The 10726-nt window shown below is 34.7% G+C and overlaps 1 pseudogene; it reads right to left on the reverse strand.

Moving 5' to 3' along the window:
- Positions 1 to 266: 266 nt before the first annotated feature.
- On the reverse strand, positions 267 to 1144 carry LOC144377642 (developmental pluripotency-associated protein 2 pseudogene; annotated as a pseudogene).
- Positions 1145 to 10726: the final 9582 nt, after the last annotated feature.

The raw sequence follows: 10726 nt of genomic DNA on the forward strand, positions 1-10726 counted from the left end.
CTTAAAAAAAAAAAAAAGTATAGTTAATACTTTAGTCTGACACAAATGATCAGGAGACACTGAAAATGAAAGACGGTCAGGAACCAGCCCAGCAATCATCAGTCTGTGTGATGATTTACCTATGGGTTCTCCACCACTTGTCCTGGGAGGGAAGAGGAATATTTGCAAATTTATGTCCTGTTTTGGGGCCAATAGTGGGAAAGCAGAAAACTTTTTGTCTGTTTCTTCTCAATTGCCTTCAGATCAAAATAGTACTTTAACATTGCTTAAGGTGGCACCTTTTGGTCTCCTACAGTGCATTGATTTTTCTCTCTTGTTATAATTAATCCTTTCATCATCTTCTTATTCCTTTTTACACATTCAGGGCATAACATATTATCTTCTAGTCCCAAGGGTGGAAAAATACAGGCTGGCAACAGGAAGAGGGAAATCATCCTCTTGGGAGTGTCAGGGACCCAAGTCTGACCTGCATGGAACTGCAGGCGAACCCAGCCCGCTGTTTCTGCAGAAAGAGATTGGCCACGGACCACACACCACCTGACACCAGAAGTTTGCAGCAAAAAGTGGAAGTGGGGATGGGACACGGATTCACAGCCTTGCACTGAGTGCCTCTGGCAGCAATCCTTGCCCAAGATGCCAATATGGACTCCTGAGCTGAATTTACCTCTTCAACCATGTTAGTCTCTTCCTCTCTTTTAACCTTATTACGACTTTCCTGAAGCCCTGCTGTATTGGCCACTGCCTTCCATTTCCTAGAAACTGGCTTCAATCTGACCTCCAGAGATGTTTCAGGAATATCATATTTCTGTTCAGGGTATGCATGGTTCTGTAGTCTCAAATAAACCTCTATATTCTGGCCATCAGTACTGAAATTAAATTGTTGGCACCAGTTTCGCAAAGTATCCTGAGAAACCTTATTAATTGGAGGCAAAATGGTCAGCAAGGGAAGGGATGCTATTTTAAAATTAGGTTTTGTTTGATGAAGGCAGACTTTGTGTTTGATTTCTGCAGATGAAGAAACACTTGTTTCCATTGGATATTCTTGTTCCTCTGTAACTGGGACCAGTGTTAAAATCACATTTTCCTCATTGAATTGCTCCTCAATGAAGTTCTTCTCAGTGGCCCTGTCATTTGAGCCTGACATTTCCAGAAACATCGGGAGAAAGCAAAGGCAGCAGGGCTCAGGACAGCTATGCTGGGTGCTCCTTGTCATTTGAGGGAATATTATTCTTAAAATTATAACTTGAAAACTCTTTTCACAGCAAAATAATATTATGTGCTTATGTAAAACCAAAATGAAGTATAAAGGGACAAAATTTTATTCTGCAAAATGTTGGAAATGAGCATTTACCTCCTGGAGTCCATTTAATAAAACACTTCTTGAGAATCTTGTTAGGCAATTGAAGAAAACCTCTCCAGGAGATGATGATAATTTGATTACCAGGCATTTTTATATTTTTCCAAACCTCTTGTATTCATCTATGAAACAACTTATATTTCCATCAAATTACTGGTGATAACAAGTAACTTGACTTAGAATTTAAAGACACGTGAAGATTGGAAAATGAGCTCTGTTAATATGATAGTACAAGCCAAGCAAATAAATGAGACTTGGTATGAAACGACATACTTGAAAGAAAAAAAAAAAAATGCCATGTCTTGTTAAATTGGGAAGAAATCACAAGATGTCACTGAAAGATAGTACATAACTTCTCAATTATTGAGCAAAATAGCATTTTCTCCTAGATGTGTCATAATATGAAAGTCATATGCAGTGACAAGATGTTGGTATCTAAAATCACATCAGGAAACAGCAGGACCGTGTTCCATACAGCAGTTGAGGTCATACCCACCACAGGAGTGCAGGTAAAGTGGACCTGAATGAGGAAGGTTGCTTATATCCCAGGGCAAATGATGTGATGTATTCCCAGGGAGAACAACATTTTATTGTGGTTAATTGATAATTCTGAAAGGCCTCCAGGAGAAAATAATCAACTTAATAACATTATGGAACTGATATAAATATTAACAGAGAATAGAGGCATGTAAGACTGTGCCAGATGACACAGATAAGTATGTGATCTACCTCAGTGACACCACAAAAGAAAAAAAATTAGGGGAAAAGGAAAAAATGAAACTGTATAAATAGTTCTTACAACACTCTTATTAGAGGTTATTCCCATCATGTCAATGAAGGAATCAAAATACATGGTTTTAATTTGTTCTGTTTAAGATCACTAAAGTTTTAAGTGGAGAAACCAGATTTGAAATTAAAATTAATAAGTTTCTTAATAATGGTTTCATTATTAAGGTCTTGAATTAAAAGATGTGTATGCAAATTATATTTGTTCTCTGATTGTATTTGAAGTTTGACGAAGAAGCCAGAAAGAAAGTTAACTGTGTAGATTTGTTTGTTTGTTTTAATGTTAGATATTATGCCATTACCAAGCTAAAGCAAATGGGAAGAAAAGTAGGTTTTAGGGTCAAAAAAGAGTTTATGTCCTTTTAATTTCTTTCTTTTGTCAAATTGTTCTGGCTAGGGTTTCAAAGACGGTTGAATTGGAGTGTCAAAAGAGGTCATCCCTGTTCTAGTTTTTAGAGGGAATGCTTTTGATGTTTCTTCATTTAGAATGATGTTGGCCTCAGGTTTAGCATATATAGCTTTTACGATGTTGAGGTATGTTCCTACTCTCTCTAGTTGTTCTAAATTAGCCACATTAATGTTTATAGCAGTTCAATTCACAATAGACAAACTATAGAACTAAACTAGGTTTCCTTTAACAGATGAATGGATAAAGAAAATGTGGCATATATACACAATGGAATATTACTCAGCCATACAGAAAAATGAAATTATAGCATTTGCTGGTAAATGGATGTAACTGGAGGCTTTCATACTGAGTGAATAAGCTAATCCCCCAAAACCAAAGGCTGAATGCTCTCTCTGATATGCAGATACTAACACATAACAAGGGAGGGTAAGGTAGGGGAAGTATAGAAGTTCACTGGATTATACAACAGGGAATGAAGTGAAGGAAGTGGGAATGGGAAAGACAGTAGAATAAATCAGGCATAACTTTCCTTTGCTCATATATGAATGTATGACCAGTATAACCCCACATTATACATTATGTACAACCAGAAGAATGGGATCCTAATTGGAATGGACTGCACTCCATGTATGTATAGTATGTCAAAATGCACCCTACTGTCATGTATATCTAAAAACAACAAATACAAAGGATTCATTTTATAAATTATAAGTCTGAGATATTCACAGTGTTTAAGCATCAAGAGCTCTAAAATAACACTGGAAATATATGTATGAAATTTTGGAAGAATGTTATCAGAGATTCTAGGAGCCAGGATTATATCTATTTTATCTTCTGTACCTAATACCTTGCATGCTAATATAGTTTGGCAAATAAAATCATAGAAATTAATAAGAATGTCTATAAACAACAGCAGCAATAACATAAACAAAATGTAAAAGGGGTTGTAACAGAAGGCTTGAAAGCAGAGAATTCATATAAGCACTCAGATTGGTTAAAACAGGAATGTGAAAATTCAGTACTACAAAATGAAAGTGAGAAAATTAGAAATAAAGGAATTTTAATGGTTGTCAAATATTATCAAAAGAGCTGGTCAATGAGGTTTTTAGATGCCATTTAATTGACTGTCTTTGACAGATAATAGGTATGTCAAAGAAATAGATGTAATATTTTAGTGTTTCAGAATTCTGGTACTATGGGTAATGAAGTGTGTTGATTTAGTTGGCAAAATAGAAAAAGTCATTGCAATGGATGGGATGGTTAGGGACAGTGAAGCTAGTGTAAATCATTAACCCAAAGAAAATGTTTTCAAATGTTAGAGTCCTGGCTGTCATTACAATGTATTGTGAAGAGTAGCACTGTTTTTAGAGTATTAGAACCCTGGAGACTTGTGGACATTTGGCTCTAATTGAAATGCTTTATTTCTGGAGAAAACAGTTTGCTATTAGAAGTAGCTGTGACTAAATTTTGTGAGTCATGAGACAATAGCTGTATCTCTTTGAATTGAATTTTTCTGCTTGAAACCGAAATAAACTACAGAACTATAGTTTTAAAAAGTAATCTGGCATTACTGTCAAAAGGCTGCGTGTATATGTTAATGGAATCAATTGAAAATGTAGTTAAAAGATAAAAAGATAATTAGAAAATAATAAGTTGAAATGAAAGGTCATGTTTGAAAGAAGCTTACAATTCAGAAATTCTCTTGAGTATATCACTCTGTCTACTATGTCATTTTTCAGACTGTCCTTTATAGTTTTCTCAGTATATGCCACTTCTTCTAGAAGTCAACCCTTTGGAAAGCTTTGTCTGTTGATTTTGATGCCCTCTCTAAAGCAAAGATAAAGCTCTGTCTTACTTTTATTTATAGTTGTTCGTAATATTTTATGTAATTGTCTCACATGGATATTTTTGTTTTTGTACTGGGGATTGGATCCAGGGCTATTTAACCAGTGAAACAATCTCCATTTATTTGTTTAAGACAGACTTGCTAAATTGCTGAAGTAGGCTAGAACTTGGAATCTTCTTGCTTCAGTCTCCCAAGTCACTGGATTTACAGGTATGTACCATTGTATCTGGCTCACATGGAAACTTAGACATTTCTTTCCTCATTTAATGCCAGTGCTGTAATGTATGCAAATGCATCCTTTATACATAAATAGATTAAAACTTCTCCCCTCCACATAGGTTTTATCACCCTAGCAATGATATTGTGCCACTGAAAATACATGACGAATCTCATTCAAAGTAAACAATGTGGGAGACTTCAGTGAAAGTGTGTTATTAAGGAAGCTGTGAAATTCATCAGAATTCATAGTGGTTTTGTTTTTAAGGAGCCACATCTCTTTAGAACTATTTGGATGCTATGTTGACACAGTAGGTCATAAAAAAAATTTAGTATTATTTCTCATTTGGAAATGGTGATTTATAAACTTATTGAATCTAATACATAACTATGAAATGCAAAGTGTTATGAAATGTAACTAGTTTTAAACACATAATGTAACCAAAATTTAAACACATAACTATATGCATGTGAGAGATCAAAAAATTTTATAAACATGAGAGACCTAGGAAATCATTTATTCAAAAAATGTATTGAACAATAGGGATTCAGTGGTGGCTGGAAAGGAAACAGGCCTGACTTCAGGGACACTACCATTCAGTGGGTAAAAGAGTCACTCAAATCGGGCTTAGAGGTGAAGGGCAGGAATATAGAGAACTCTGAAAATTTAAACATCCACAGGAAGACCAGCTGGCACAAGGGACAGTTGGCAGTCGGTAACCGATCTATGGGCATGGCAGATTCTGGATCCTGAGGTGCCAGAAATGAAAAGATGCAGGCATAAAATCTGTTTTATATAGGAGGGCAGCTGGCAATGTCAAGTGAGAGCAGAAACTAGTGAAGATTTTAACAAGGCAGCTGGGTCATATTCAGATTTCTTTTTTTTTTCCCCTAAAGGAAGGACAGTGATGGAGAAAACCATGCCTATTGTAAGAAGAAAATAAATCCAGCCATAGCTTGAGGAATAAAGCAACTGATATCCAGGTTCAGGAACCTGGATTAACAGAGGCAGAAAACTAAAGAAAAAGAGTTTAGGCATCAGATGTGTGCAAAGTAAAGAAGAAGGAAGAGTAAAGATACGTGCAGCACTCCTGGCAGCATAACAACCACTAGTATGAGATTAGAGCCCATCTTCCTCACCTCTCATTTTATCCTTCCTACAATGAACATCTGTGAACAGGGAAAAACTGAAAGGTCTCCTGAGAGGCAGAGTTGATTAAGAGAAGTCTTTTCTAGGAGTCCTAAATTTTCAACTTCCTGTCAATCCTGATTTCTAAACCACAGCTTTTGTTTCCTCTGCAGATTTTCTTAAGTGGAATTCTTGGGGAAATATAAGGGTTTATACTAGCATATAAAGTTGAGATCAATTTTAAGTGGATTTCCTACTTTCTCTGAAAAATGATAAATTGCTCATTTCCTAAGTATACTCCTATAGTCAGAAACTTAGTTTAGGCAGTTCACAATTTTTTTATATTAATGCATATAATTGTATTGGTTACATGATCATAAAACAATTTTTAAGTCAAAATTATACCCTGAAGAATGCAATAATTGATTTTCTCTAAATACACTTCCTCAAATATCATTTTCTTTTTTGTTATATTTTTTTATTAGTTGCTCAAGACAATACAATGATCTTGACATACATTTGATTCAAATGGGGTGTGAATTCTCATTTTTCCATGTGTACAGATTACAGGATCACATTGGTTGCAGATTTTTATCATTGGACTCTAATAAAATTGTGTCTGTCTGCTCACATGATGGAACAGCATTTCTCTGGCTCACCACTACTTCTCTAAATTGAGTACAGTGCCTGGAACATGTAAATCATTTTTTTTGTGGAATGACAGTTTGCAAAAGGAGAATAAAGCACGATTGGGAGAATGGGGAAGGGAGAAGGCTGAGAAGTGAGGACAGAAGGAGGAAGGGATGAAGGAAGGAAGGAAGGAAGGAGAGTGTTTTAGTCAGCCTCTTCACTGCTATGACCAAAAGACCTGACAAGAACAATGAAAGGGAAAATGCTTATTTTGAGGCTCACAGTTTCAGGGTTCTCAGCCCATAGAAGGCCAGCTCCATTTCTCTGGGCTTGAGGCAATGCAGAACATCATGGCAGAAAGGTATGGCAGAGGAAAGCAGCTGGGAACATGACACCAGAAAGCAGAGAGAGAGCCCTTCTAATTACAAAATAAAAACCAAAGCCACAATGCCAAAGTCCCCTCCTCCAGCCACATCCTGCCTGCCAGCAGTTACCACCCAGTTAATGGCTTGGTGGGAGGGTGATACTAATGCACTGATTGGGTTAAGACTCACAACCCAACCATTCCACCTCTAAATCTTTTTGCATTGTCTCACATGAGTTTGGAGGGACACCACATATCTAAACCATAACATGTAAATTGAGGAGGGAAGAAAGAAGGTAGGAAGGAGAGAAAGTTTCATTTCTCCCTCAAATTTAACAACTAAAGGGAATGATTTTTACCTGTATGATATGAAACGATTTACTCTAATTTATTTGTTTTCTTTCTACAATTTGTCTACTTAGATATCTACATAACAATGATTTTACTGAATCATGTGAATGCATGGAGAACAAAGCTTCTTCAATTTTTTTTTGAGACTCATAAAACACATTTGGTCAGATGTTTTATTTTTCTTCACAATTGTAAAAATCTTAAGAAACATATCTAAATGTATAAAACTTTAAAAAACACAAGAGCTCCCCAAGCAGTACTTAATGCCATTGTAAAAACAACAACAACAAAAACACCAAACCGATGTGATTCTGCAATCTGTATTTGGGGTAAAAATGGGAGTTCAAAACTCACTTGAAACTAATGTTTGAGATATGATATGTCAAGAGCTTTGTAATGTTTTGAACAACCAATAAAAAAAAAAACACCAAACCAAGCCTCACCCAAAAGAAACATCAAATAGGGAATAACTATTTATAACAACTGAGAGAAATATCAGTAAAATAATAATACTCTTAGGGACCATAAATAATCCTATCAACTGAGAGTACCCCAGATATTCTAAACTATCTTATAAAAATCTTAGGAAGGGCTTCTATTGTTATAAAGGAAACCAATTTTATTAAGCTTTTGAAAGGTGTGTCCTTTTAAAAGGACCTGCAGTTTCTTATTGCCTCAGAAGTGGGGCATGTTCTTGGCATCAGTACTTTGAATGTCACCATTTAAAAATATCTGATAGATAAAATGCATTAATACTATATTTCATGTATTTTTAAGAACAGAATTTGGCTTGTGTGGAAGAATTTTGATGTAGTACTCACTACCATCTATTTAGAGAAATGGATTCAGACTCACAAAATCAACTTACAAATGAATTTTTGGCAGGAAAAACTGCTTGTTATTTGAGCTATATCTAAAGTTTTCTTGAATATATATTTTTCACACTTTGCTTATGGTTGTCTAGTTAAACCCAAGCATTCTATTGCTACTTCAAAGAAGACTGACTATGTCAGTGATTTTGGCAAGGATTGACAGTAGCTTCAGCCAGTTTCCAAAGCCTCAAACAAGTGCTTAGGCAGCCTTAACTTAGATTACTTAACTTGTTTCAGACTTTTTTCTCTGCACCAGGGTACAGTTAGTAAGAAAATCTCTAACTGATTCTGGGGAAAAAACAAAACAAAACAAAACAAAACAAAAACTCGTAGGGTCTCCTTGAGCCACTGTGTCATTCTTCATGGGATATATGAGAACTGAGACAGACAGGTTTTAGGAATGTGTTCTCAACATTAGTAGTTGTTTCTAGGATGCTGTTTCTTAATGTCTGGCTTTTGTGGACCTGTTTGAAAATAACTGCTTTTCAAAAATACATGTAGCTTTTGGAGAAAGAACATAAAAACTGGACATGCTAATTTGATTTCCCTTTAGGAAACAACATAAAAATAGGTAACATGCTGATGGCTCATGTTCAAGCATTATTTCTTTAATAAAATCATGCCTATAGTTGAAACAGATAGTGCAAATTGAAAATCAAATTAATGCCATGATTATTCTTTATTGATTTTCAAAGGCAAAGAGCAAGAAGCTTTCCTGGTAAAACAGTATAAGGCTAAAGCTGTTTTAAATTTAATCTTTTAAGGAAAAATTATATCTGAATCAGAAGTCAAATTAAAATATAATTACACTTCTGCAATGTCCAAATATTTTATTCTTTATATCCATTGCATTTGTTTAATATTTTCATAACAAATCTGATATAGGAATTTTGATGAACCATTGGTTAATATTATAAATTTCTTATAAATACATTGTTAGAGAGGATACTTCTTTTTAAAATAGAAACATTTCCTTAGACTTACTTCAGTAAACCTGGAATGACTGTTCTGAATCATAATTTTTCTCTACCTCCAATAAAGAAAGAAAAAAATAACTACAATCTCGAATCTGTAACTTTAGAGACAATACAGTATAATAAAATGAGCCTTAATTAGGTAATATTCTGGCTTTGTCTGTAACTATTTGTATAACTTTAAAATAATTAAACTTTTTAAACATTAATTTGCATATCTACATGGTATTCTTAATGATATATTGCAGTGTGATTGAGGCACATCACTGAAAGAGCATTAATATTGTTTTGAATTGGTTAACATGTAATACTAGCCTTACATTTCTATTGAATTTATTTAGTCATTTATTATCACACTAAGTGTATTGTTTTGCTAATAGTGACTACAAGTCAAGGGAATTCCATTAATGTGTATTCATTACATCCAATTACAATCTAGGTTGTAATCTAGCCTCTTTATGGCCTTTTCCCAAGTATTTATCATCTATTCCTCATTGTCTTATCTTTCTTGTCTTCAGAGAAAGCAAAAAATCAATTAATTTAGACTTTTGAGTTTATGATAGGAAGAAAATAATTTTATTTTTCACATCCACACTTTTTTTTTAGTTTACTTATTTTTATGTGGTGCTGAGGTTGAGCCCAGAACCTCCCATGTGTTAAGCGAGTGCTCTACTGCTGAGCCACAACCCCAGTCCCCACATTCACACTTTTTAAAAACATAATTAAATGCATGAGGAATAAATGTGACTGTTTTTTCCCATATAACACTTTGTTGAACCATCTTGATCCTTTTGACATAGGGAAAGATTCAACTTTGAGATCTCTATGGTCAAAATTTATTATCAATTACCCTAAAGTTGTACCTAGTAGTTTGGTGATAATAGAACACTCCTTTTTAAATAGAAAGCTGGGCAGTAAACAGTTATGGAAAATGCAATATGTTTGACAAAACAATAATGATACATTCACCCAGTCTGCTTTTTAAACAGAGTATTAAAGTATATAAAAAAATGCTACTCAGATTCATGAATTTTAATTTGTATCATATTAATAAAATGTGTTTCTGAGCTATATGGGTTTAGGAAATCCAGAAATGTCAGATTCAATAATTTTAGGAAAATCATCACTTCAATTAACTTGGCCTGGCACAGAACTCAGCAAATATCTGGGCTCTCCAGCTCTGCACCAAATGCAGTGGTGGCTTAAGGAAGGGTAAGTGAACCTACTCTGATAATATCCCTTCCATGGACTGGTCCAATCAAAGCCTGGTTGAATGGCAGTCTATAACTTGAGAACTGTCAGATCTGACAATAAAAAATGAGGAAGATGGTCCTGAACTAGAATTATCTTACTAGAATTTTTCCAGTCAAGATAGGTGGGTAATGGCTCCGCAGTGTACATTCTTATACAACCACTTATTCTAAGGCCCCATGAATGGGCTCCATTTGCTTCCTATACTTTTATTTAAAAAATACAGTAAGGGATTTTTGTATAAAGACAACCACCATGGATAAATGAATATACAGGTAACAGGAAAGGTGATTATAAGCAATGCCTAAGGAAAAATGATTAAATATCTAACAATATAAGCAAACATGCAAACCAGAAATAAAAAGATAGCAACCTCAATGTATAAATGGACGAAGGACATATCCCATATTTCTTTGCTCTTTTGTTATTTGCTTTGTGTTCTGCAAGTATAAATACTCATTTGATTGTAGGACTCAGCTCCAGTATGACAACCTGCCAAGGTATTTTCCTTTATTTCAACAGCAACTGATCTTTGCCTACC

The sequence above is a fragment of the Ictidomys tridecemlineatus genome, chromosome 5 (genome assembly GCF_052094955.1).
Source record: "Ictidomys tridecemlineatus isolate mIctTri1 chromosome 5, mIctTri1.hap1, whole genome shotgun sequence".
In the NCBI taxonomy this organism is placed as follows: domain Eukaryota; kingdom Metazoa; phylum Chordata; class Mammalia; order Rodentia; family Sciuridae; genus Ictidomys; species Ictidomys tridecemlineatus.